This window comes from Dromiciops gliroides, chromosome 2 (genome assembly GCF_019393635.1).
Source record: "Dromiciops gliroides isolate mDroGli1 chromosome 2, mDroGli1.pri, whole genome shotgun sequence".
Lineage (NCBI taxonomy): Eukaryota > Metazoa > Chordata > Mammalia > Microbiotheria > Microbiotheriidae > Dromiciops > Dromiciops gliroides.
The window spans coordinates 406727996-406755243 of record NC_057862.1 but is presented as its reverse complement, the minus strand read 5'-3'; the positions used below and the strand labels follow the sequence as shown (position 1 = coordinate 406755243).

At 43.9% G+C, this 27248-nt stretch overlaps 1 protein-coding gene across 2 annotated transcripts in view; it reads right to left on the bottom strand.

The window, feature by feature from the left end:
* ZNF423 (zinc finger protein 423) overlaps positions 1-27248 on the bottom strand; it is a 443545-nt gene that overhangs the window by 177046 nt on the left and 239251 nt on the right. The window contains exon 1 of one of the 2 annotated variants that reach the window (XM_043989727.1): positions 6216-6309. The exons of the other annotated variant lie outside the window; for it this stretch is intronic. The gene's annotated coding sequence lies outside the window, so the exon portion shown is untranslated. Of the gene's footprint in view, positions 1-6215; positions 6310-27248 lie in introns of those variants that run through there. 2 annotated transcript variants of the gene reach the window in all.

Below are 27248 nucleotides of genomic sequence, written 5' to 3'. Positions count from 1 at the left end.
AATCTCTAAGTGCCCTGGTCAATTCTCCAAGGTTAAGCTGAAGAGGAGCCACCTATCTCACCCCCATCTTTAGAGATTCCTCACCCAAATCTTCCTTGCTAATGAAATCACAGATCTGGTCCAACAGTGATATTAATGTAAACTATTGTTATTATCTTTCTCTCTCACCCAGAATCAGAATAAGGTCCCCAAACAAGGGGGTTCTCCATCTGAGACATACCATAGAGCAAGAGTGTTTATGGGAAGAGCCAGCTCTTCTTTAAAGGAGCCCCCCCCTCCCACAATGACCCAAATTCTACCCCAGAAAGGGTCATCAGTAGGCTGTCCAGATTGCTGGAGAAAGAGGCTGGAGGGGGAGAGGGAGGGTTGGCAGCCGGTGCCCAGTCAACATGGGGCCCGGAGGCCTCAGTGGGAAGGAGGAAGTCTGTGGGGAATGAGCCAAGCAAAGAGCTTGGCAAGGCCACCCTGTTCCTCATGAGGCTTTGGTGTCCAGCCACTCATCCTCAGCCACAGCACAACGAGCCCTCATTCGGGTTCTAGAACCAGTCAATTAAGAGTCTGTCAACAATCAGTCCAGGGCATAGGAGATGGAAGATCTTATTATAACAAAGGCAAGAGCAACTTTGTGAAAAACTCAAATGCAACCAGAGCATCGAGACAGTCGAGCAGATTAAAATACAGTGCAGACTGATTCCTTCACACGGCATACGGCACCCGGGACACTAATATTCGGGTGTGAAATAATGCAAATGTCGACCAAATGTTGATGTCTCAGTTTTCAGTGTACTTTCAATTCCTTTTTTCTTTAAAAATGTTCATCCCTTAGACGTCTTCTCAGTTCCCACCTCCTCTACCTCCCCCCTCCACCTAACCCTAGCCCCACCTCCTCTATCTCCCCCCCACTTAACCCCCCCACCTTCTCCCCCTCCCCCTCACATAACCCTACTCCCACCTCCTCCACCTTCCCAAACAAGCCCTGTCATTTGTCAAGATGATTTGTTGCTGCTGGGATTGCTGCTTCAGATCTTGTTGCTGGAAGTCATTCATTTCATCAACCTGGTATTGGGCTAGAAACAAAGTCTGTAAAAAATGAAGAGAGCAGCCAGGTGGCTCAGGATAGAGTGCCGGGCCTGAAGTGGGGAATACTCAATCTTTCTGAGTTTGAATCTGACTTCAGAAACTTACTAGCTGTGTGACTCTGGGCAGGTCACTTAACCCTGTTTGCCTTAGTTTCCTCATCTGTAAAATGGGCTCGAGAAGGAAATGACAAACCACTCCAGTGTAAGAAAACCCCAAATGAGGTCATGAAGTGTCAGACATGGCTGAAAAAAAAAAACTGAACAATACAACAACATCCTTGAAGTACCAAATAGGGCTGCAAATGAGAACCCTCATCCATGGGGGAGGGGGGTGGGGAATATGGCTCTAACAAAGGCATGGAGGATATGAGATGGATGTTGCATTGGATGTTGTGTTGGTCTTGAAATTAAAAGGTCCCGAATTCAAATCCTACCCTCAGAATATTATAAGCTGTGTGGCCCTAGGCAAGTCACTTAATCTCTCAGCCTCAGTTTTCCACATCTGTAAAATGGGGATAATAATAACACTTATTTCCCAAGGTTGTTATAAAGATGAAACGATATAAAATTTGTAAGTGCTTTGCAAACCTTAAAGTGCTACAATAAATGCTGTTGTAGTTGCTGAGATTTAGAGGTGTTAAGAAATTGCAAGATCATCTCATCTCATTTTACAGATGTATAAACCAAGGCCTATGGAGTTAAAGTGACTTGTCTGTAGTCACATCAGTAAGAAATGATTATGATGACAGACATTTACATGACATTTAAGAGTCTACATTGAGCTTTCCCCACCTGTCCTACAACTACCCTTATGAAGTAGGTATTACAAGTTTTACTATCCCCCATTTTACAAAAAAAAGAAACTGAGGCCAAGTAGGATTTAGTGATTCACCCAACATTGCATAAATAGTGTCACAGCCAGCAAGTCAAACCCAGGTCATGCGACTCCCAACCCAACACTCTTTATGTTACTTTTTTCATTATTTTGTGGACTACCTGCAACTAATGGTAAATACCAGCAGGTGTTCACAGCACGCATCTAGGCCACTACCAAAGACACACTTACAGACAAAGAAAATGCACATTGATGTTATCCTAAAGAAAATACAACAGCCAAAGTAGGCGTGGCAGGTTTAAAAAAATGATCAAGCCACTGGAATTATCTACACTAATATATTCTGCCCATGGTGGTTAGAAATTAAACCTCCAAAGGTAAGCGGAGAGCACAGGACAAGGTGACCCCCAGTTCCATTTGGGCTTTATTCTTCACGTTCTGTTTGGCATTCAGCAGATCCCATGAGCTCTCTGTGCTCCCATTTCCCCATCAGCAGAAGAATTCCCCTTCTTTCCCTCCCCAGGACACTACTGGGGATAATGAGATAATGTCCATACGACAATATGAACTCCCCAGAGGAAGAAGATAGACAAATACAAGCTGTTATTATTTCTGCTAATAGTAGAATTCTCATTCAAGAGTTCACATTGAACCTGTTGTGGGCTCTGGGTAGCCTCTGCAACTGGGTGAAAGACAAGCCCACTTGGCCTGCCCAGATAGGACCCTGCCCAGTGTAAAGATCAGTGCATTTGGCATCAGTGTCCAATTTATAACAGCTAATAATAACAGCTCACATTTCTACAATGCTTTCAGATTGAAAAGCAAGTAACAAATATCTCACCTGATCCTCACATAAACCCTAGGAGGCAGGCACTAGTATTATCCTGTTTTATAGAGGAGGAAACTAAGGCAGACAGCAGTTAAGTCAATTGCCCAGGGTCACACAGGGAGTAAGTATTTGAAGTTGAATTTTTTTTTTTTTTTTGGTGAGGCAGTTGGGGTTAAGTGACTTGCCCAGGGTCACACAGCTAGTAAGTGTTAAGTGTCTGAGGCCGGATTTGAACTCAGGTCCTCCTGAATCCAGGGCCAGTGCTCTATCCACTGCGCCACCTAGCTGCCCCTGAAGTTGAATTTTAACTCAGGACTTTTTGACTCCAAGTACAAACCTATCCACTGTGCCCTCTAGCTGCTATTTTCATTTCATTGAGAGGTTTGGGAAGTGTTATTTATGTATTGTAGGAGAGAAGGGAATTGGTTTCCTTGTAGGGGGGCATAGAGGGAGGTGAGAGAGTATTAATTTATCATATCATTGATTTACAAACTAAGCCAAAGTAGTTAGGGAGGTGAATTTGGAATCAAGAAAGTCTGAGTTCCAGTCTTACCACTAACACATAATGGGATGTGTTACCCTGGGTAGTCACTTAACAGCTCAGAGCTCTAGGCAATTCTCTATGATCATAAGCTGGAGAGAGACTGGCAGCCTGTACCAGTAGAAGTTTCCTCACAGGGGCAGTCCCCTTAAAACGGAGAAATCACAGATCTTCTTCCTATTCTATCATCCCAAATGTTGGCTTCTCACTTTCACAAGACAGCCTCTGTCTCCTTCATACCCTTTTGCCTCCTCTTACCTCTGATGGGGCTGGAGTGAATGTAACAGTCACTGTAGCTTCCTGAAGTAAGCAGATAAACCAGATTTTCATCCAAGTCCCAGACATCTGTTCCTTGTCTCTGATTCACCAGAGAGACTGGCCACCCACCCACACTCTTGTCCCACTTGACCATCTTAAGTATACCTGTCTGTAGCAACAAATGCAGCTGTCCCTCCCACCCCAAGTAACAGATATGAGCCCTCCTAAACTAAGTGAAAAATGGTTTCTAAAAAGTCCAATTGTACTTCCCATTTGACTTGAATAACATTTTTGGAGATGCTTTACTCTTATAATTCATTCTCAGAGTCATCACTACCATGAACGCAAGACGAACAACAACTGTCTCAAGGTAGACTCTGTAAGCATGAACGCCAAATAGGGACTTTATTAAATAAACTGATATTTACATAGCACTCTGAGGTTAGCGCAAAGCACTTTACTCACACTAGCTCTTCTGAGCCTTACAACAACCTTGTGAAATGAGCACCACCAGGTATTCTTAGCCCCATTTTACTGATGAGCAAACTGGGATGGGGGAACACAGATTGTTCCCACCCGAACATCACCTCTGGGCCTGGTAGAAGCAAACCTAGAGCCTGAACCTTGAAAAACTGTCCTTATCTCTACTGCTCCTAATGGTTTATTTAACAGATGGTTGCTGTCTCCATTAAGGGGCACTTTGCACATCAAAATAGTGTTTGTTGAGCCTGGTGACTTGATGTGCAGAACTGTGCTTACATTCATTCTTTTAATTGCTGGGTCTTTTAAAACATATTTTAATGTGCTAATAACCTCAAATGAAAACAATTAAATAAATTATTTAGTTGAAAACAAAATTGTATGTAACGTCCATGTCTGGTTGGTCCCTACTAGTAGTATGGAAAATGATTGGGTGGTGGTGTTTTTTTAACAGATTGGATCCAATTTCCACATTATTTACATGACAATTTCAAAGGTGCTTTTAATGGTGGGTGAGATCATTAGCCACCAAAAACACATGAGTATATGACACAGAGAATAAGGAAGAATGATTTCAACTCTAAGTACACAAAGAAACCATGTTGTTTTGGAAACAGTTCTGTTTTTGAAATCAGAAGGCAGATATTCAGATTCTTACTTTGCTACTTAGTACCTGCGTGACCTTGGAAAAGTCACTTAGCCTCTCTAGGTCTCATCCATAAAATGGCCTCCAAGTAATCCTATGAATAGGACAGGAGAGGGATCATCAGAATAACTCAGGTCACAAAACCCTCTGCTATAGTAGCCTAGGATGCTTTTTGATCTCTGTAATCTGAATTTATTATAATGCCTGGATTCAACAAACAAACCTCTCATTTCTCCCCTTCCCTTCCCTGGGAAGTCCCACCTCAGAGGAGAAAGAGGGAGAAAGAAAGAGAGGGGGGGAGGGAGAAGGGGAGGGAGAGGGAGAGGGAGAAAATGTAGAGGTTGGGGAATCATTAACGATGGTCCTTTCCCTACCTCTCTAGTGAAAAGCAAGCATCTCCAGAAGTATGGCCAGGTCCAGAATAAAGGAATCAAATCATTTATAGCATAGCTATAGAGTGGCTCGGGGCTTTAGAGCAGGAGCCTTTGACCAAAGTTAGGATCCAATAACCCGAGCACAGTGCCAGCAAGCCCAGTGTCCTGCCCGTAAAGGACTGAAGACCATGGGCAGGAAGGCAGAAGTTCGCCTTTCACCTTGAAGACACAGCCAACGTGACCTCAACAAACATATAAGCAGTCTGCACTGCTCTATCCCTTAGACAAATTTACTTAGTGCTGAAATTGAAAATGCAATTGAGCCTTAGTTTTATTGCAGAAATTAAACAGACCAAGAAAGAAAAAAAGCCACCCCACATTAATTTACTAGAGTGTTTGCTGTGGTTAAATTCTTGAAGAGGGCAGCCCAGTGGGGGGCAGGGAGAAGGACAAACCCCAGCCATTTTGGATAAAGCCAAGCAGGGTAACAGGTCTCCCAAGATTCCCTCCTCCTCTCACTTCACAGCCTGTCCTGGGCTGGGCAAAACTTTTCTTTGACAAGCCAGAGCCCCCCAAACCCTAAGACTAAGTTTGATGGGTTTCATTGTTTGTTGTTGTTTTTTCACCATTTGGGAAAGGGGAAGGCAGGAGGGGGAAAGTTGGAAATAACACCTCGTTAAATAATCGTCATCAGGCTTCAATAAGTGACACAGTGAGGGTCGGCAGGACGGATGCTCTGCTCGACTCAGGATAAACGAAATGCTTTCAGGGTTGAATCACTGTTTTTCTTTACTCCCCTTGGAAATGCAGCAGAACCCATATTCCGTGGTGCTCCGTGGACTTGGGACTGAAAACAGCTGCACTCTAATTACATGTAAAGTGTACCAAAACATCCCTTTTATCACAGACTGTAAATCTGTTAGCATCTGTCTCTCCTTTGTTTCTTCCACAAGATACAAGCTTGTTTCTACATTTTTCTCACCTGTAGCGGTGATTAAAATTCATTATAAATGAAAGGAGTGAACAGTAAAACAAGTTCCTCTGTGTACAGTTCTAAACTCAAATTAGAAACAGCTGTTTGCTAATTCATGCAGTGATGTTTTGTCGTGCTCTGTGAATCAATAATAACTCACCCTATTGCTGCAGAAATTTTAGGATAATCCATATATTTACCTTGGTGGTTGATTCCCCAAGTGGGATTGCCAGGATAGAACTTCAGACCTCTTTCTCGAAGGGGTAGGAGAGGCAAGGATGGAGTGTGGGTGCATTCTGTCACTCCTCCCAGTGGGAGGGGGCCCAGCCTGAAGTCATTCGGCTCCTCCCTCCCCCTCCCCCAGCCAAAAGAAATAATAATAACAAAGAAGAAGAGCCCTATAGAACCAAATGAAAACTCTGAAACTTTCTTCCCCCACCCTCCCCAGAAACAACCCCCCTCACCAAAAAATTTAAAATCAATCTTGATTGGCCAAAATTCTGCCCACGTCCTCACTCTACCAGAGAGAACGGCAAAATTCAAAGTCTGACAGGTACCCAGAACAATTTAAAACTATTAAGTAAAGGTGGAGCTTCTCTCTAAGAAACTAATCCTTTGACTGGGATTAAGCGTGTTTGTATAGCGTTTTGCCAGTCTATATGATTTTAGCCACAGTAGCTAGAATTACCGTCTGCAAAGTCTCTCTCTGCTTTTGTGAAACTTCAAAGGCAGGGCTTGGCAATCGCTTTGCCCATTTGGAAGAAAAGTGCACGTGTCTCCCAGAGCTCAGTCCAAGCATCTCAATTCTAAACTCCCGGGTTCTGGGAACAGAAGGGCGGATTGGGAGACAAAATCTTCAATGGCGCCCTATTGTTCCCTGCATGAAGTCCAAACTCCTCTGTCTGGCTTTCAAGGCCCTCCACAATCTGTCTCCCCCTCCTCCCCAACACATACCTTGCACTCGAGTAGAGTTTGTCTCTGCACCAACCCACAAACATGCTGTGCCCTGTTCATTCATTCAACAAACCTATACTGAATGCTTTACTATGTACAAGGCATTGGGCTTAGCGCCGGGAAGATACAAAGAAAAAAAGAGGGCAGCCTCTGCTCTCTTATCCCCCTGGTAGGGGAGGGTAAGACATGTGCACTACAATATACACACAACAAAGTAGACTATAAGACTCTCACACGAGGTGTGATAATTGTTAGGGGATCAGATGACTGAACCTTTGTTCATGTTACCCTTGCCTAGAACACTCTCCTCTGTCCTTTGCCATCCAGCCATATTTTACCAATCCTTCAAAAATCAACTCTAGTCTCACTTCCCTAGTGCCAGCTTCTATTTATATGGGGTGGTGGAGTAGAAAGAACATTAGCCCTGGAGTCACAAATCTCACCTGATAATACTTCCTAACTGCCTGACATTGGGCAAGTCATTTAAATTACACTGGCCCTGTAATGTTTCCTCCTATGTAAAAGGAAGGGGTTTAGCCTAGGTAGGTCACTGGGTCACGATGTATTTATTGACTTAGTTTTAAAATATGATATTATCTGCTTTTTTGTTTATTTGTTAAATACATCTCAATTACATTTTTTTTTTTTGCGCTGGGCAATGGGGGTTAAGTGACTTGCCCAGGGTCACACAGCTAGTAAGTGTCAAGTGTCTGAGACCAGATTTGAACTCAGGTCCTCCTGAATCCAGGGCTGGTACTTTATCCACTGCGCCACCTAGCCACCCCTCAATTACATTTTAACCTGGTTCCAGCTGTACTTGGGAGAATGATGGGCACATGCTGGTATATCTGACACCTCTGGATCACATGACTTTGGAGGGCCCTTCCAGGTCTAAATATTAATAAAAGTTAACATTTATATACAGCGTTAAGGTTTGAAAAACACTTCACATATGTTAACTCCTTTGATCCCCACAATTACCCTGTGAGGTAAGTGCACAATTACCCTAGGAGACAGGTATTGCTTATGTGACTTGCCCAGGGTCACACAGTTTGAGATAGGATATGAACTCAGGTCTTCCTGATTCCAGACCCAGTGCTTTATCAACTGTGCCAGCTAGCTGCCCACTGTATATATCCCTGACCACTCCAGCCCACCATCCCATCATGATCTCTTCATTCTGTGACCAACTATAGCATGAAGTATATAGGCTCTAGATTCTGGACCTCTCTGGTCTCCAGATTCTATAACTAATTTACTGTGAGATCCTGGACAAGATACATCCCCTCCCTGGGGCTCAGTTGTATCATGATAAAATAAAGGGTTTGGCCTTGGTGATTTAGGCTCCTTCCAGGTCTGACATTCTATAATTTCATGACTTGGCCCATTCAGAAAGCTATACCACGTGGTATAGTAGATAGAATGCTGTACCTAGAGTCCGGAAGACTTGAATCCAGCTTCAGACAGTTACGTAGTTGTGTGACCCCAGATCAAATTATCTAACCACTATCTGCCTCAGTGCCCACATCTATAAAACACGAATAACAACAGCATCTACTTTGCAGGATGCTGTGAGGATAAAATGAGGTCATATTTGTAAAGTGCTTTGCAAACTTTAAAGAGCTTTATAAATGCTTACTACTACTACTACTACTACTACTACTACTACTACTACTACTACTACTACTACTACTACTACTACTACTACTACTACTACTACTACTACTACAATTCATTTATCATTATTATTATATACCCTTTGCTTTTTTTCTCTACATTGAATCACTCAGGGGCTACCAGCCTTTTCTATGCAAATCTATGCAAATAATGACAAGAGAATGAAAACTCAATAAGGGAATCAATTTAATTTTCTTCAAGCAGCATCAACCGGATAATACCCACACCATCCCCCACTGAACTCAGAGCTGAAGACAAGACTACTTGCCCTTGCCAATTAAGTATCCAGCCAGCTGCAATAGATGTTGGTAACAATGATTATCCAAGGGGCAGCTAGGTGGTGCAGTGGATAGAGCACCGGCCCTGGAGTCAGGAGTACCTGAGTTCAAATCCGGCCTTAGACACTTAACACTTACTAGCTGTGTGACCCTGGGCAAGTCACTTAAGCCCAATTGCCTCACTAAAAAAAAAAAAGAAAGAAAAGAACAATGATTATCCAAGTATCCACAAACTTTCCTGCCAATTGTTCCCAGTAGGGTATGCCACCTTGGTCTTGGATAGATGAAATTACCACTAAGCAAAGTTAGTGGAACATTTAACAAAGAAACTTGGGTTGTTTTTGTTTTTTAATGACTACAAGATTCTAATTACTGTGCTCTCAATATTCAACTTGACTTTGCCTCCATAAATTCCAAAACTGTAACCCCAGATTTATCCCCATCTTATCCTCACTTTATCAGGTTCTGCCAAGGGCATAGCTATCTCCCTAGGACTATTCAGAAAAGAAGTATATGGGAATGAGCCAGGAAGAAGTTTCTACCCATTAAGCACTCTTCCCCCTCTGGTCCACTCCTTTGATGGATGAATGGATTTGCTTTTTACAGTAGCTCTAAATCCTGAAAAGTCTGACATCAGATATTCAATATTCAAACCCTATATTGCTAGTGACTTCCGTCTTCAATCTGAACTGCCTTATCTTGATTTCTAATTCTTCTTCTATAAAAGCCTTCAAGATATTTTAGCTTCTAGTTTTCTCTGTCTAATCCTGGCCAGCCCAGCCCTGAATGGCCAATGCTTCATAAACAAATGCTTAGCCACATTAGGATGGCATTTATTTACTTACTTACTTACTTACTTACTTACTTACTTATTTATTTATTTGTTCGTTCTTTGGGGGAATTCCAGACTCTAGTTTAAAATGAAACAAAAATTGGAATTTTCAAAAGCTGGATTTTCTTAATATGGGACCCACCTGCACAATTAGTTTCTGAAAATATTCTTTGCTGACTCGCTAGAACAAGTCCCTAATTGGGAGTGAACTTCCTCTTGAATCACACCAGCAGCATGGCTCACCTCACCATTCAGCAAGGTAATGTTAGCTTGAACAAAACTTTTTCCCCCCATCTCACCTGAAGCACTCTAGAAACAAAAAGGTTCTTGGGGGGAAGTGGAAGGGGGTGGGGCTTTATCCTAAATGTCCACCCCGCTCCTTCTGCTTCCCTTCACTGATAATGTGGGGGCTGACCCTGTCAACAGGACAGGGCGAGGTACTCTAGAAACTGGCATCCTCTCTTTGCATGACACAGGTGTGGCTCACTCTCAGTCTCTTGACACTGTGACTCACCCATGCTCTGGAGGGGCAGTCCCTCGAGACTACAAGGAAGTTTCACAACCACGCCCAACCCAGCTCCTGCCCCACTACAGAGAACAGCCAATTATCCACGTCGGAGGCTGTGGTTAGAAATAACACCTGTCCACTAAGGTCTGGTTTTAACACCAGCTCCCCCAGATCACCACCCCCTTAAAAAGCCTCAGAGAGCTCATCTCCCTGAAGACAAGGCCCTGTTCTTGGCACTTGGGTGTGAGCCATGGGGACAGATGCCTCAGGGTCTTTAGATTTCCTTTCCTCATACTGGGTGAGCACCCCAGAGGGAGGTGACGAATAGGGCAGGGCAGGAGACCCCTGTATTCTACTGAACTTCCATCTGAGCCATGGGAGCAAGGGACTAATGCTAGCTCAAAAGCTCAGGGCTGGTTCTCAGAGCTCTGTGGGAACCAACTGCAGGTCCCTGTAGGATTTGAAAACTCAAAACTAATCAACACCTGGTGCTGATGCCCAAAGAAGTTGATATGGGCCATACCCGGTCCCAGACAGATTCTCAAGGACCACTCCCTTCCTTCTGACCTCCCTCCCATCCTGAGAATAAAGGGTCTTTTTTTTTCCTATATCCAAATTTCTCATCTTGAAAACACCAGCAGAAGAATCAAGGGAAATAAATTCTAGTCCTAGCTCTGACCCTGAATAAATCTTTCTTGGGCTCAGTTTCTACATCTGTCAAATGAGGATAATTACACATCCCCTACCTCCTTTGAAAAGCAGCTGTCGGGGAGTCAAGGTAGAAAAGTGGATAAAGCATCAGCCCTGGATTCAGGAGACCTGAGTTCAGATCCAGCCTCAGACACCTGACACTTACTAGCTGTGTGACTCTAGACAAGTCACTTAACCCTCACTATCCCACACACACACACACACACACACACACACAAAAGAAAAAAGAAAGAAAAAGAAAAGCTGCTATGAATTAAAGGAAGTAATATAAATAAATATGCTTTGAAAAATGTAAAGTCCTGTACTTAGGGTATCATGGTTATTTTAATGCTGACTTTCTTGACTTAACTGAAATACAGAGAGGGAGCTTGGTCCAGTGAGAAGATCACTGGCCTGGTTCTAGGGTCAGAGATTCTGGGTTCAAATCCTGCTTCTGATGCTTTGTTGCTTTTGTGACCTCGGGCAAGTCAATGAACCTCCTTGGGCTTCTCAATGTTCTCATCTATAAAATGAAGGGGTTGGACTAGGTGGCTTCAGATTTTCCAATCAGCTTGAAGAATATGCCTTTGATTGGGATGGAGGGAGGGATATGATTGTCATTTCCCAGATTAGAGATGTTCCCCAAACATCCCAGTGCCCTTAGTTGCCTATTACAGATCTGTCATCGGAAATATATCCAAAGTCCTCTTATATTCAGTCCTCTTAATAACTATCATATGGTTACATGTATAACCCATATATGATTGTTTGCTGCCTCAAGGAGGGGAGGGGAGGGAGGGAAAGAGGGATAAAAATTGGAACCCAAAACTATAAATAAAAATGTTTATTTTTTTAAAAAATACTATCATGTGGCACCATCAGTCACTCTTTACAGGATAAAATAATACTTCTAATTACTAGCCATTAGACAAAATTTTTCTTTCTTTCTTTCTTTTTTTTTTTTTGTGAGGCAATTGGGGTTAAGTGACTTGCCCAGGGTCACACAGCTAGTAAGTGTAAAGTGTCTGATGCCGGATTTGAACTCAGGTCCTCCTGACTCCAGGGCCGGTGCTCTATCCACTGCGCCACCTAGCTGCCCCTCATTAGACAAAATTTTTCAAACTTCAGGGAGGAGGGAATCCCCCTTAATTTTATGATGGGGTCACAATCTCCTACCTTGCTGAGAAAAGAGAGACCATCCACCATAGGCTCCTCAAAACACCTCTACCTCCACCCACATTCTTTCCTCCTTAGAACCAATTTCTGAGGCACTTTCTTTCTCTCCTCAACCTCTTCTTAGACATTGGCTCCTTCTCCATCAACTGTCCACATACCCCAGTTCCCCTCATCCTTAAAAAGCCTTCACTTGACTCAAAATCCTCACAAGGAAATTCTGTATCATGTTTAGAAGGGAGAAGCCTGGAGAGCATCCCAGAGGAGAAACAGAAACAGACTCCAGGAACCACAATGCAATTGTTAGGGTGGATTCCCACCTATGCAAAGAAAGAGTGAAATTAAGTTCATTCCCATTTACACCAATGCTAATAATAACTAGCTATGAATAATGATAATAATAATAATTACTTGTTTCTTCATATTTGGCATTGAAGAAGTCTAATTATTGAGGAGAATTTAACCTATACAGCAATCATCAGCTTTGGTGAAGAGGCTGAAAGTGAGACTGGAGCCAACCCCTCCCCCTCCAATAAAACCTCATAATATCATGTTAGCTTCTGAAGGGACCTTAGAGATCATCTAAGCCAACTCCTTTGATTTTACAAGGGAAGAAACTGAGGCCCCAGAAAGGGTAAGTGACCTGCCCAAAGTCACAGAGGAGGGCTCATTCAATTCTTTTTTTTTTTTTTTGTGAGGCAATTGGGGTTAAGTGACTTGCCCAGGGTCACACAGCTAGTAAGTGCCAAGTATCTGAAGCCGGATTTGAACTCAGGTACTCCTGACTCCAGGGCCAGTGCTCTATCCACTGTGCCACCTAGCTGCCCCTTCATTCAATTCTTAATGAAACTGAGACTGAGCTGAAATGGAGTCAAAGTGAGTTCAAATCTCCTAGACACACAGACTGTCAGACCTGGAAGGGGCCTGAGAAATTGCCTTTTCCAACTGCCTCATTTTACAGAGGAAGAAACAGAGATTCAGAGCAAGTGTTAGAGCAGAGACCAGAACAAAGTTCTCCAGACTCCCAGCAGGCATTCTACACACCAGGTTGTTGAAATGTGGCCTCTCTTAGGGGCTCTGGCCCTTCCAGAATAGCAGACCCTGGTCACATAACTCAGTCAAAACAGCGAAGCAAGGAGAGGACTCTGGTCCTTCCAAGTACATTCAGCAACACCACCACTAAAGGTTTTTTGTTGTTTGCTTGTTTGTTTCCTGGGGAAAGTTTTAAGGAAGATCTGGGGATAGAAAAGGTTCCAGGGAAGGGTGAGGCAAAAAAAGTCCTAAAAAGCCAGCTTCCCTCTGGAGCCTGGGAGCATAGCCAAGATGGCCCCCCTTTCCCTTTGCAGGTAAAATAAGTGACTTGCACAAGGCATAACCTGGCCAGTCACTCAAGTCATCATCTTATACTTCTCTTCCCTTTCATAACCAAACTATCGGTCAAGGTCATCTAGACAAATTGTCCTCATCTCTACACCTTCCCATTTACTTCTCAACCCCTAGTGACTGGCTTCCAACCTCACCATTCTAATGAAATTGATCTTTCCTGATCTGCCAGTAGAGCTCAGTTACAAAATGCAATGGCCTTTTCTAATGTCATTTTATGCCTCCAAGATAGAGTGCTAGCTCTGGTGTCTGAAAGACCTGAGTTCAAATCTGGCCTCGGATACTCACTAGCTGTGTCACACTAGGCAAGTCACTTAACCTTGTTTGCCTCAATTTCTTTATCTGTAAGATGATCTGGAGAAGGCAATTGCAAACCACTCCAGTATTTTTGCCAAGAAACCCTAAAGTGGGGTCAAGGAGAGTGAAACACGACTAAAACGACTGAACAACAACAACACCACCTCCTCTTGGCAGTTTTTAACACTGTTGATTACCCTCTTCTCTCCTTTTTTTTTTTTTTTTTTTTGGTGAGGCAATTAGGGTTAAATGGCTTGCCCAGGGTCACACAGCTAGTAAGTGTAAAGTGTCTGAGGCCGGATTTGAACTCAGGTCCTCCTGAATCCAGGACCTGTGCTCTATCCACTGTGCCACCTAGCTGCCCCTACCCTCTTCTCTTAAATGCTCTCTCCTGTCTTGGCTTTCATGACACTGTCCTCCTGGTTACCCTTTCAGCCTTCTTTGCCAGAACACCATTTCACTCCTGCCTGCTAAGTGGGCCTTGGGGTGAACCTAAAGACCTGACCATAAACATTCTCTCTCAGAAATCTCTTCCATTCCCAAGGGTTCCAGTATCATGTCTGCGTGTATGACTCCCAAATTGATTTATCTAGCCCTAATCTCTCTTAAACTCTAGCCCTTCATCCCCAGCTGTCAGTAGGCACACTTCCACCAGATAGTCTATAGGGGCCTCAAATTTAAAACATGTATAAAACAGAAGTCATTACATTTCCCCAAAAATCTACCTTTCCTCCAAACTTCTCTATTTTTGAGAGCACATCAAGCCTTACGGTCACCTGGATTTTCAACCTCAGAGTTGTCTTCCACATTCTCCTATGAACCCACTATCTGTTGAGAAGGTTTTATCAACTCTACAGCATCTCCTATGGGTGCCCCCTCCTCTCTACCCACAAAGACACTATCCCAGCTCAGGCTGCCATCATCTGTTGCAAGGTCTATTGGGAAAGCCTCCTTATTGGTCTCCCAGCTTCCACTCTCCCCTCTCTCCAATCCATCTTCCACACAGATGCTAAATTGATATATCCAAAAACAAAGATCAAAATTCTTCAGTGGCATCTAATTTTGCCTCAAGACGAGAATACAAATTCCGCATCCTGGCATTTAAAGCTTCCTACAATAGGCCTTCCATTGCCCTTTCCAGTTGGACTCCATATTACTCCCCCATAGTTTCTACCTGTGTAACCTTAAGCAACTCACTTAACTTCTTCTAGGTCTCAGTTGCTTCAACTGGAAAAGGAAGCCGAAAATACCCACACTGCCTGCCTCACACAACTGCTGTAAGGATAGCATTTTGTAAACTTTAGAACAGTAGAAAAGAGTGCGTTATTCTTGCCACCTCGCATACATGTCCCCGAAATGTCTAAAATATCACCAATGACTTTCAGAGATTGTGGAGCAGCTGTGTTCCTCTAAACTCAGAAGCCCTGCTCTCACTAACAAAGATGTCACCCAGAGCCTCACCCAGATCCCCACCCAGATCCCGTTGGGGGGGGGGGGAGAGGAGGGAGGAGAAATGGGCTGAGCCTATCCCATTCAACTCCAGAGATTTCCCAAGAAAAAAGAAGAATCATTTTGCCACAGCAGCCGAAGTGTTCCAGCCAGCACCACAGGCTACTCTGTGGGGCCCCCTCACCCTTTATACTCATCCAAATCTACAACTCAGCAGAGAAAATTTCCATTTCCCCGGATTTTCATGTTTTCCGCCTAGAGAAAAATTGCTGTGCTGAGCTTCATTGCTAAGCTTTCAAGCCTAAAGTGTTATTAGAACCAGTTGTAGAAAAAAAAATAAAAGCATCTTGTTAAAATACACAAAAGTAGTAGATTCCAACCACTCGGCCTGATCTGAGGGGGAAAAAGAAGCATCTTCCAAGTTTAAACACTTGACAGTGTTTGGGTAAAATTCATAGTACTCTCAGTTACCAGAGCTGGGATAGCATGTTTAGGCACAGGAACCACTGGAGTTAGAGCTAGACCTTGAAGAATTGAAACCCTCATTTCACAAAGAAACTAAGAACCAGAGATGGAAGGAAACTTAACTAAGGTGACACAGCAGCAAGAAGCTGGGATATGAACCCAGATCCTGTGGAATCATTAGTATGGAAAAAAGAACACTCAAGTGGAAATGCAATAGCTGTCCGATTATTTTAAGGGTTGTTATTTAAAGAAAGATTAGACGTTCTCTTTGACACAAGAGCAGATATGTGAGCAATGAGTAGAAAATGCAAAGAGACAGGTTTAGATTCAAGGTAAGGAAAAACGTGAAGCAGAGCACTAGGCTTGGAATCTGGAAGACTCATCTTCAGGAGTTAAAATCCAGCCTCGGACACCCTGGGCAAGTCACTTAAAGATGTTTGCCTCAGTTTCCTCATCTGCAAAATGAACTGGAAAAGGAAATGGCAAACCATTCCTATTATCTTTTCCAAGATAATCCCACAAATGGGGTCATGAAGAGACAGACACGACTGAAAAATGACTGAACCGCAATAAGGAAAAACTTAACAATTAATTCTTAGTCACTGATGTCCTGGAGCCAGGTCTAAATAGCCTGTGCTTAAATTTTCAGTGTAAGAATTTACGCCTCAGAACAGATAGATGCTACAAACCTACACGGCTCATTGTTTTGTTGAGTGTCCACAATGAAGAAAGTGATAGAAAAAATGTTCTTGATGCAGATTAAACTTTATTAAAAGTGTGTCCAACATAAATCTTTTTGGGGGGAAAGTCAGTTGTTAAACAGTTATCAGCACTCTACTGAAGCTATCCAAGTGGAACTGGCTGCCTTCAAAACTAGGAAATCCTTGCTTACTCACTTACTCTTCCAACTAAAGCTGGACAGCCAGGTCTCAGATATGAGCAGGACCAAGTAGCCTCTAGGGTCACTTACAACTCTCAAATTCTACAATTCTGTGACTACATATCCAGTGCTTGTTTCTCCTGTTCCCATCATGGCTTTAGGGGAAGTCCTCTCAAGTCACATCAACATGCATTTACTAAGTATTTACTATATGCCAGGTACTGTCCTAAATAATGAGAATACAAAGACAGAAACCAGTCCTGTCCTCAAAGATATCACATTCTAATGGAGAAGGCTACATGGAAACAACTATAAATGAATGAATGAATGAATATATATATATATATATATATATATATATATATACACACACACATGCATATATACACACATACATACACAAGAGAGAAAGAAAGAGATGATATATGGATGTAGATATACGTATAGTCAGATAGAGAAAAAGAAAGAGATAGAGATGGCAAAATTGAGATAATCTCAGAGGGAAGGTACAAGCATTGAGGGGGACAGGGGGAAAAGCCCTTTGCAGAAGGGAAGATTTGAGCTGAGACTTGAAGCAAGCCAGAAAGGAGGGAGGGAGAGAGAAAGAGAGAAAGACACACAGAGATGGAGAGACAGAGAGACAGAGAGACAGAGATGGGGGGGTGGGGGAGGCAGAGAGACAGAGAAAGAGACAGACAGAGACAGAGACAGAGACAGAGACAATTCCAAGCATGAGAAACAGCCAGTAAAAAGGCAAGGAGTAAGGAAATGGTGGGGTCTGTGAGAAGAACTGCAAGTAGACCAGTGTCACTAGATTATAAAAATACTTGCAAAGGAGGAGAGGATAAGAAAATGGGAAAATTAAGAAGAGGGCAGGTTTTGCAGCTTTAGAAGTCAGAGGATTTAATCCTAGAGGTAATAGGGAGCCATTGTAGCTTATTGAGGATGGGGGGGGGGGTTGATAAGGTCAGAACTGTACTATAAGATCACTTGGAGAGATGTGGGGAGAATAGACTGGCATGGAGAGAGATTTGAGGCATAGAGACCACCAGAAGACTACTGCAATAATCCAAGAAGGAATGTTTAAGCCTGGGAGAGGGCAGGTCAAAAAGAGTACTATTGTTAACCATTTTCCCACACAAAAGCTTGGTAAAACACAGGGATCTATCTGTGCTTCTTCCAATAGGGATGGCATTTCTCTAATGAATTTAATCACATAATTGTGGTTATTAGAGCTGTGCCCTATCTTGTCTCCTCATGAAATGATAAATGCCAGGGTGGGAGCACCCAACACCTTATCTAAAACTTTGTAAATACCTACCAGATCTTTAGCCCCACCCCCCAAATCCTTCTCCCTGATTTTTCTGAGGGCTTGGGTCAACAAGAAGGTTGCCAATAGCAGGAAAGTACAAATGAATGAGCATTAGCAAATGGATGAAAATTTACCCAGTGCTGAGATACTGCTTACAATACTTACTATTAATAGCAGTAATCATGCTTATCATCAACATGAGTAAAGCTACTCCTTGCCCCCAGATAACCAAAAATACCTGGCTTTTTAAAAAGAATTGGTTATTTCATCTCCTTCCTTCCTTAGTGCTAGCATCTGCCCAGGAAATATTTCCAAAGGTCCTGTACCAATGTATAGGACCTCGTGTTTATAGGATTGCTTAAAAAGAGGCAAGGCATCTCTGAAAAGGGGGATAAGCACTCAGGAGGCTACGTAAGGCTATTTTGTGAGTAACAAAAGGGTTTGGTTTGTTTTTTGTTTTTGTTTTTTGACAACCACTTCCAACAAATGAAGGCAAAGCAAGAAAAAACAGGACAGTAGCAACACAATGGGGGAGGAGGAAAAGGTATAGATGCTAGGAGAAGGTAAATTGTGGGAATATAAATAAGTGTTTCACTCTTCCTGAGTACTTAATCACATCATGACCGTCTGTCTGCTGGTTTTACAATATATTTCTAAGTCATCTTTTTTTCATCCCTACATACTCGATGAAGACACTTAACCAAAGAGAGCTAAGAGAACTCCGTGGGTCCTTGCCCACTCTGAGCTGACAGTCAAAGACCTGATCACACAGGGAAAGGGGAGCATTTGAGATGTTGTATACACACCAGCTGCTTCAGGTCTGGTCAGCCACATACCCCGGACCCCACACTGTGGCCTCCATTGGGAAGCAGAATCAGCAGTGGAGGCTGTGGGCGTGCGGGAAGATGGCGGGGAGAGAGCCGCTCCCGCTGGAAGCTCAGGAGTTAATGAGCCTGACCGCTCCATCTGACCCTCGCCTGAGCACAGAGGGGTCCGCTCTGGCAAGACAGCCCCAGCAATCCCTAAGGCCTCTGCGCATTATGGCAGAATGCAATTAGTTCAGTCTCTGTGCCTACTGCATTTGTCATTTCTTTATTTTAAAGAATATCAGAGAGAAAGAGAAAGTAGATACATTGTGGATGAGAGAGAGAGAAAGAGAGAGAGAGAGAGAGAGAGAGAGAGAGAGAGAGAGAGAGAGAGAGAGAGAGAGAATATGCAAAGAAATGAGGAGACTGCATCCGAAGTCTATGTAAACATATTTTTTCCAGACACACCAATCCATAGCCTGTAATTATTTGTAACTAGCCTCAGAGAAATGGCATCAAAACAAAAGAAGGGAAGGGAAAGGGGGGAGGGGGTCAATAGAAGAAAAGGGGGGGGCAAAGAAACCTTCTGTTTATTCAAACCAGAGCAGAACAAATTGACAGATTTAATAAGATAATAAGCTGAGATTCCCTGCTCTTAAAGATACAGCCAGTAAACCATTTTCAGGGGGCATTTCTATGTTGTTGGCTGATGAAAGCCCAAGTCAGTCACTCTCTCTCCAAACACACCAGAGAGGGTCTCCTGTCGGCCACTGTTGTCTCAAACAGAGATATGCGTGTATGTTTTTCCCAACAGAGCCCTCCCTCTGTAGCTCATGGGGGAGGTTTTCTACTGAATTGAACTCACCATCCTACACACACACACACACACACACACACACACACACACACCGCAAAACATCCCCCTTTTAAGTATTACTGGGAATGAGTTAAGGAGCCATGATCCAGACCCCCAGGCTCCATTTACCTTAGGAGTAGAAGCTTGGGTTCCCCTCTGGCCCATCCTGCCTGTGGCTTCAGAAGGACCTAATGATGAAGAGCAAGGACCTCCTGGGACTTCTGACCTGCTGGCAAGTCCTAGGAACTGTCCTCCTGCTATATACACACCCCCTCTGCAACAGCTCTCTGAATAATGCCGAATTAGAGCACAGGAGAACCCCTACCATAAGCAGGAAGAGCCTGTGATAAGTAAGCACAGTGGTGGAGATGAACAAGATAGGATCCCAAGCACTGTGGAGCTTACAATCCATTGGAGGAGATAAGGCACGGACACTAATAACCACAATATAGGGTTAGATGCAAGAAGAGCCAGAAAAGGTACAAAGTCCTGATGGGATGAAGTAATAACGAGATGAACAGGGCAGACTTTTGACAGGTAGAAATGTGAGGGTAATATTATTCCTGGTAGAAGGAACAAGATTATGGGAGGGAGGGAAAATACAGGACAATGAAAACAAAGGATACATATGGGGAACAGCAAGTTCAGTTTGGATCTAGGAGGATAAAGGCAGATGACGCTGACAAGATTTGTTGAGGGCATCGATTCAAACTCAGGTCCTGGGACTTCCAACTTCAGAACTCTCCCATGGTGCCTCCCTTTATTTGGACAGATGTGTGCAGGATGGCCTGGGGAGAACAGGGGAGGAGGAGGCTGGAATGTGGAGGAAGACAGACTGAAGAAAGTGAGGTTGATAGGGAGGGATCAAAATAGTGCAGACAAGAGGTGACCAAGGCCCAAGCTAGGCTGGTGGCTGTGTGTATGTGGAGAGGAGAAGAGGATGGTTATAAGGGAAGTCACAAAGGGATTTCACTCATCGCTCAGCAAGGGGAGCAGCAGGAAGAAGCAGTAAAAGGGGGGAACTAGAGACTTTCTGCAAAGGCAGAGAAAGACACATGGGGTGAGCAGAGAGGAATATCATTCAAGGTCAAAATCTAGCTCTGCCACAAACTTAATATGGGTCTCCTCCTCAGCTATTGACCCTTTTATGGGCTTTATTTTTGGTATTTATAAGATTAATAACAGAAAAGGAGACTAGATTTGTGGTTTCATGGGTATGGGAAATCCTGGAGGAGGAAACTCCTTCTAACAACGAAGACAGTACCCTGTTTTCAACTAAGAGTCTTGAGAGTTACCCAAAGAACTGAGAGGTCAATTGACTTACCTAAGGCCATACAGCCATTATGTGGCAGGAGCACCTGAACAGGAGCTTTCCTGACTCTGAGGGCCACACTCTCTCCCCTATTCCATACCACTTCTCATTTAAATTAATGATCAAATGAATTAGAGTAATAATAATCATAATAACAATAGCTAACACATATATGGCACTTTGGGCACCTCGGTGGAACACTGGATGGAGTGCTGGGCCAAGAATCAGGGAGATTCATCTTCCCAAGTTCAAATTTGGCCTCAGTTACTTACTAGTTATGTGACTCTAGGAAAGTCACTTCACCCTGCTTGCCTCACTTTCATCATCTGTAAAATGAGCTAGAGAAGGGGCAGCTAGGTGGCGCAGTGGATAGAGTACTGGCCCTGGAGTCAGGAATACCTGAGTTCAAATCCGGCTTCAGACACTTAACACACACTTACTAGCTGTGTGACCCTGGGCAAGTCACTTCACCCTGCTTGTCTCACTTTCATCATCTGTAAAATGAGCTAGAGAAGAAAATGGCAAACCAGTATCTTTGCCAAGAAAACCCCAAATAGCGTCACAAAGTGGCTCTGCCACTGATGACCTTGGACAAGTCACTTTAACTCCCTGATCTCCTCATCAGCCTAACTCTATGACGCCTCTTTAGATGACTCTCCCCCTTCAGAAGGAGAGGTGGCAATACAAGCCAAAGAGTTGGTCATGACTAGAAAACAACTGAACAACAAATATAGCACTTGAAGCCTTGCATGCAGTTATCTCTTTTGATCTTCACAGTAACACTATAAAGTGGGAACTATTAATATCCCTATTTTGCAGGTAGGGAAACTTGAAGACTTGCCCAGGGTCCCACATCAAATGTAGGCTATGAAGCCCAGTCTTCCTGATCCCATGTCCATCTCTCTCCATTACATCTTGCTAAATTATAAGTTAAGGGTGAAAGCAGAAACCTCAACATATCAAGGGTTTCAATACAAATTCACAGAATCACAGAGGAAAGTCTAAACGCAGAAATCAGATCGATATCTTCCAATACAATTCCTAAAAGAAATAAGAAAATCGGACATTTCTAAATGTGAGTCTTTTGCATATCTCCCCCCTCATAATGAACAGTATCATCATCACATACATAAATGAATGGAAGCATCATTAGATGAGAAAGCAGACTGAGAGGAGGAATGTGACTTCTCTTTGTCACACATCGAGTAAGCATCAGAACCAAGATTCAAACAAAGGTCCTAGGACCACACGGTCAACCCTCTTTCCACTATACTGTCCTGCCTCTTAGGAAGATACCTCTGCCTCCTCCACTCCAGGACTGAGGTAATAAGTCTGCTCTGGGAAGTCCATTCTTATTTTTGACAAGTGACAAGCTCCCTCAGAGGCTCCCAATTTATCCCTAGGGCTTCCCAAGGCTGATTGCTACCCCCTCTTGGTTTTCCAAAGGCAAGAGCAAGACAATTTCCACATGACTGAAAACTGGCAAACAAAATCTCATCACTTGGGCCTCAACCTTGGCAGGTTACCGAGAAGAGCTGGGGGAAAGGATGCATTTCTTTTTGGCAGGGCAGTGAGGGTTAAGTGACTTGCCCAGGGTCACACAGCTAGTAAGTGTCAAGTGTCTGAGGCTGGGTTTGAACCCAGGTCCTCCTGAATCCAGGGCTGGGGCTTTACCCACTGTGCCACCTAGCTGCCCTTTGTATTTCTTCTTCAACACCAACTCTGAAGACCAACTCAAGCTGAAAAAGTGTAAAGAATGCTGGGTTTAGGGGGCCCTGCATTAAAATCCAGGCTCTGCCACTGATGACCTTGGACAAGTCACTTTAACTCCCTGATCTCCTCATCAGCCTAACTCTATGACGCCTCTTTAGATGACTCTCCCCCTTCAGAAGGAGAGGTGGCAATACAAGCCAAAGGGAGAACACTGAAAAAAGTTAAATGGTATATCGTTGATGGGCCTAAACAGCTCAATTTGATGAATGTTTTAGTTACTTTCACTGAAGTGATTTTTTTCACTCCTCTTTCTTTTTTATTCCTTGCTCTAAAGCAAGAGTTTTTTATGGTGTGTTATGTGCCTCTATGGCAGTCTCATGGACTCCTGCTCAGAATATTTGTTGCCTATATTCATAATTGAAAGAAATTATAAATTCCAGTTAGAGATTAGTTTAAAAAAGTAACTTTTTTTCCATTCAAATTCACAAAACCGCTAAAAACTATACACAAACCCCCGGTTAAGAACTCTAGGCTCTCGGGGAGTGGGGACGGAGGAAGGAATGATATACTGGGAAATGAAAATGACGTAAAAACAAAATATATAAACAAATTTTTGAAAAGTTATGTGGCAATCATTTTTTTAAAAGACAAGTATAAATATCCCCAAAGCCTTGGTTCCTCAATGTTCAGAACATGCCTGCTGCTGGCTGCACAGAGGATAATGGCCCTTATCTCCATAGCAAAGGCCCAGGAAGCAGGAAACTACCCTCTCCCAGTTACTAAAGATACCTGGGCATGAATGCCAATACCCACTCCCTGTAGGTTTCTCCAACAGTACTGGGATACTGCCAGGCCCCTCACCTTCCAAAGCCTTCTAGGCCAAGAGGCTGCCCCAATGGGCTCTATAGAAGTCAGGTACTCCCCTCCACTGCGACCACCCTTCTGTAGGATGGATGCCTTACCTCTCTGCTCTGCATGCCAGAAACGTTAGGCAGTATTATTACACCAGCCAAAATAGCTATTAACCCAGTAGCCAATAATAACACGTTATCCTATCAATTTGCTTCTTAAATACCATGTAATTACAGAACAAAAGTTAGCTATCTGAGTAGCTTAGTTACGTAATACAAAGAAAAGAAACTCACCAATGCTCTCCCAAAATGAAGAAAGGTACTCATAATGCAAAGTCCATATTTGCTTCAGGTCCCTCTAACAACATCCCAGGGGACCAAGGCCCTAGAATTTTCCATCAAGAAGCCATTTTCCAGCTTTTCACTAGCTCAGGTCTATAGATTGGCATACTCTGTGTATGGGCTGGCTGGCTGGTAAAAGGCCATCTCTAGAAGACATCCTGGAGCGATAAAAAAGGAATAGCTGTACCCTCACCACGGAAGCCTGAATCTTCCTTCGTTTTCTCCAGTCATAAGCCTAGCACCAGACTCCAGCCATCAGAAAGCTTTCTAAGCTCACCAAATGGACATCAAAAGGGAAAATCTGAGCCACATGGGAAGAAAGACCGGAAAGAGAAAAATCAAATTAAATCAAGTCAACAAGTATTAAGTGCTTACTGTGTGCCAGTGACAAACAGAGGCACAGGATCATTGGAGAGAGGACCCAGAAGTTACCAAGAGCAGCAGCTGGGAGGGAGAAGAGTGAACCATACTTTCCACAGCTGAGGAGCCAAGGAGTGAGAGGGCAGCAATAGGTAAGAATGAGAGGGGTTTAAGGGCCAAGAAGAAGAAAATAACCAGGAAAAAAGACAGAGAGGACAGCACAAGGCCTACCAGAAGAAGGAGAGAAGGAGGCAGTTCTGGGGAAATTAAAAGTTATAGTGAGAAAAAGGAAAGAGGAAAAAAAAATTATTAAAAAAAATGATATTCTAAACCCAAACCTGAAGGTGTCCCAAAGACCACTGCTGAGGGGAAAAAAGCCATGCTCGCCCAAGGTCACCCCCAGGGTTGGACAGCATCCCTCACACCCTCCACCCCTGAAGAGCTAAGGTATCCTCAGACTGGGGAAGAGAAAAAGAAGGAAGCAAGACAGTTTCTGCCCGATGGATAGCTCCTTTAAGGGGCCAGTCCCATGTTCCACTCACATCCCTGGAAAACATTTTTTCTTCCTTCTGGATTTGATTCCCCTCTGAGGAAACACTCTGCTTCCCAACAAACCAGGAGTTGAGAATGCAACACTTGGCTGTCAGGACGCACGACTTCTGCTCTATTCATTTTCCCCCCTCCCCCCCACCAGCTCTGGCTTGGGATTTCCACCGCCTCCCTACCCCCACCCATACCCCTTCATCTTACCTTTCCCCCCTCCTCCCCAATCCTTCCTGAGGTGAGCCTCTTCCGAAGGGGAAAGTTTAATCGAGTGGCAACAGCCGAAACTTAATCCCTCTATTCACCCATGGGCCAGCAGTGTCGCTGGCAAACTGCTGGGGAAATCTATTCACACTGCCTGCCCTACGAGTGACCTCAGCTCCGGGACACGTCCCCACCCTTTCCACTGGGGATAGGATGGGCTGAGGTCTCTCTGCTAGCTCAGCCACTTGGTATTGTCTCTGGTTCTAGAGGATAGAAAGAAAAGGGGGGAGAAAAGGAGGAGGGAAGAAAGGAGGCAGTGGAAGGGGTGGGAGGGGAAAGGATGGAAGAGAAGGCCAAGTGTAGCAATCTCAAGCCATTTGTCCAGATGTTGACCCAATTCAGAGCTGTGGTCCACAGAGGCGGCTTCCAGGGAGGGAGATCAAACTCGCTTCACTAGGGGATTCCAACAGAGAGAGCTCAGAAGCAAGAGACTGTTCCAAAGCCTCCTTCCCAGTTGATGGCAAGGGAGGGAGGAGAGGAGGGAGGAAGGAGAGAATGCATCCAGGGAGGGAGGGGAGGAGGGAAGAAAGGAGGGAAGAGCCCACCACACACTGGGGCCCTGCCCTTGGGTGCCAGCTCCTTCGCTGCAAGAGCAGGGGGCCAGGCCAGTATTTGTGGAGCAAGGGGGGGAGCTGTTGGAATGGAGGGGGCTGCTCTCCCCAGGCAACCCAGGGGATGAAGGGTGGGTGGGGTACCGTCTCTGGGAAAGAGCTTTCAGCAAATGGAAACAATGCTGAGGAAAACTGGCGCAGCTCAAACATGCCGATCAACTCCAGGGGAAACCAGGCTCCAGGCCCCCAACTAACAATGCACTTCCATATAAACCATCTTGCTTAGGCTGGGCTCACAATTTAAAGGCAATAAAGGTGCGTAGTTAACAGCCGCCTATTGAAATGCATTAAAAAAAAATAAAAAGAAGGTAGAAGAGAGGGAGGGCACCAAATGGCTTAAGCAACTTTTTCAGTGAAAATGGAAAACATTTTATGCAACTACACAATTACTTTTCCCTTTGTACACCACTCGCTATTATAGATTGCAGGCAGAGGTCCCCTCTCGAGGCAGAACTCCCCATAAGTGTTGCAAAAAGCAACCTAACAGCATAATTTCCTTCACTATGCTTTCCTACACTTTGCTTGGCTTGGTCTTCCTGCAGGCATCCAGGCGAGACTGGCATTATTAACCACTTCCTAGACTGGAGGTTAGGCCAAACAAATTGCCAGGCACCAAGTTTCCTCAGTGGCAGAGGACTTGACACAGCTTTCCTGCAGCCTCAAGTGTCCCAACTTTCAGAGCCCAACCCTAAAGTTACAAAGGGCAGGAATTTTGTAAGGAGCAGAATACCAGATCACCAAGGCTAGAATTCCAGTCCCGGCTCTGACACTCATTGGCCTGCTCTCGTAGCCTCTCTAATCCCTGATCAGGCAGGAACAATAATGCTCATACTACCTTATTCAAAGGGGTGTTGTGATGAAGGAATTTTGTAAAACCCTAAAGTGCTAGAAAAATGAGTTGTCACCATCTTCATCATCATCAACATCAACAACAGTTGGTTTACAGGGCCTGGCGAACTCATCCATGCTTTGCTAAGTGCCTCAAAGCACTATGGGATAGCAGAAGAAAACGCTGCAACTGAGAAGAACTGGGAGCTTGAGTCCAGGTCTTATCCTTTACTGTGTGCACTTGGGACAGGTTAAGTGACCCATGCTCTCCAAAACTGTTTCCTCATTAGTAAAATGGGGATAATTATGCCTGCCCTAGCTAATTCACAACACTAGACTTAGAGTCAGGAAGACCTGAGTTCAAATCTTGCCTCAGATACTTATAAGGTGTGTGACTCTTGGCAAATTAATCTCTCTAAGTCAGAGTTTCCTCATCTGTCAAATGGGGGTAATGATAGTACCTACCTGAAGATCAAATGAGATAACAAATGTAAAGAGCTTTGCAAACCTTAAAGACTTGCACAATTGTTAGCCATCATTGGTTTTTTTTTCCTGTTTTATTTGGGGGGGGGGGCAATGAGGGTCAAGTGACTTGCTAGTAAGTGTCAAGTGTCTGAGGCTGGATTTGAACTCAGGTCCTCCTGAATCCTGGGTCAGTGCTTTATCCACTGTACCACCTAGCTGCCCTAATCATTGTTTTTATTATTACATAAAGCCCTCTGTTACAGCAAACAGGGCTAAATGGATTTGATTGCTTTCATTATTATTGATAGTAATAGTGTTGTTATTTTAAAACAGTAATCATCAAGCTTTACAAAAAAAAAAAAGTAAAGGTTGAGGGGAGGTGTT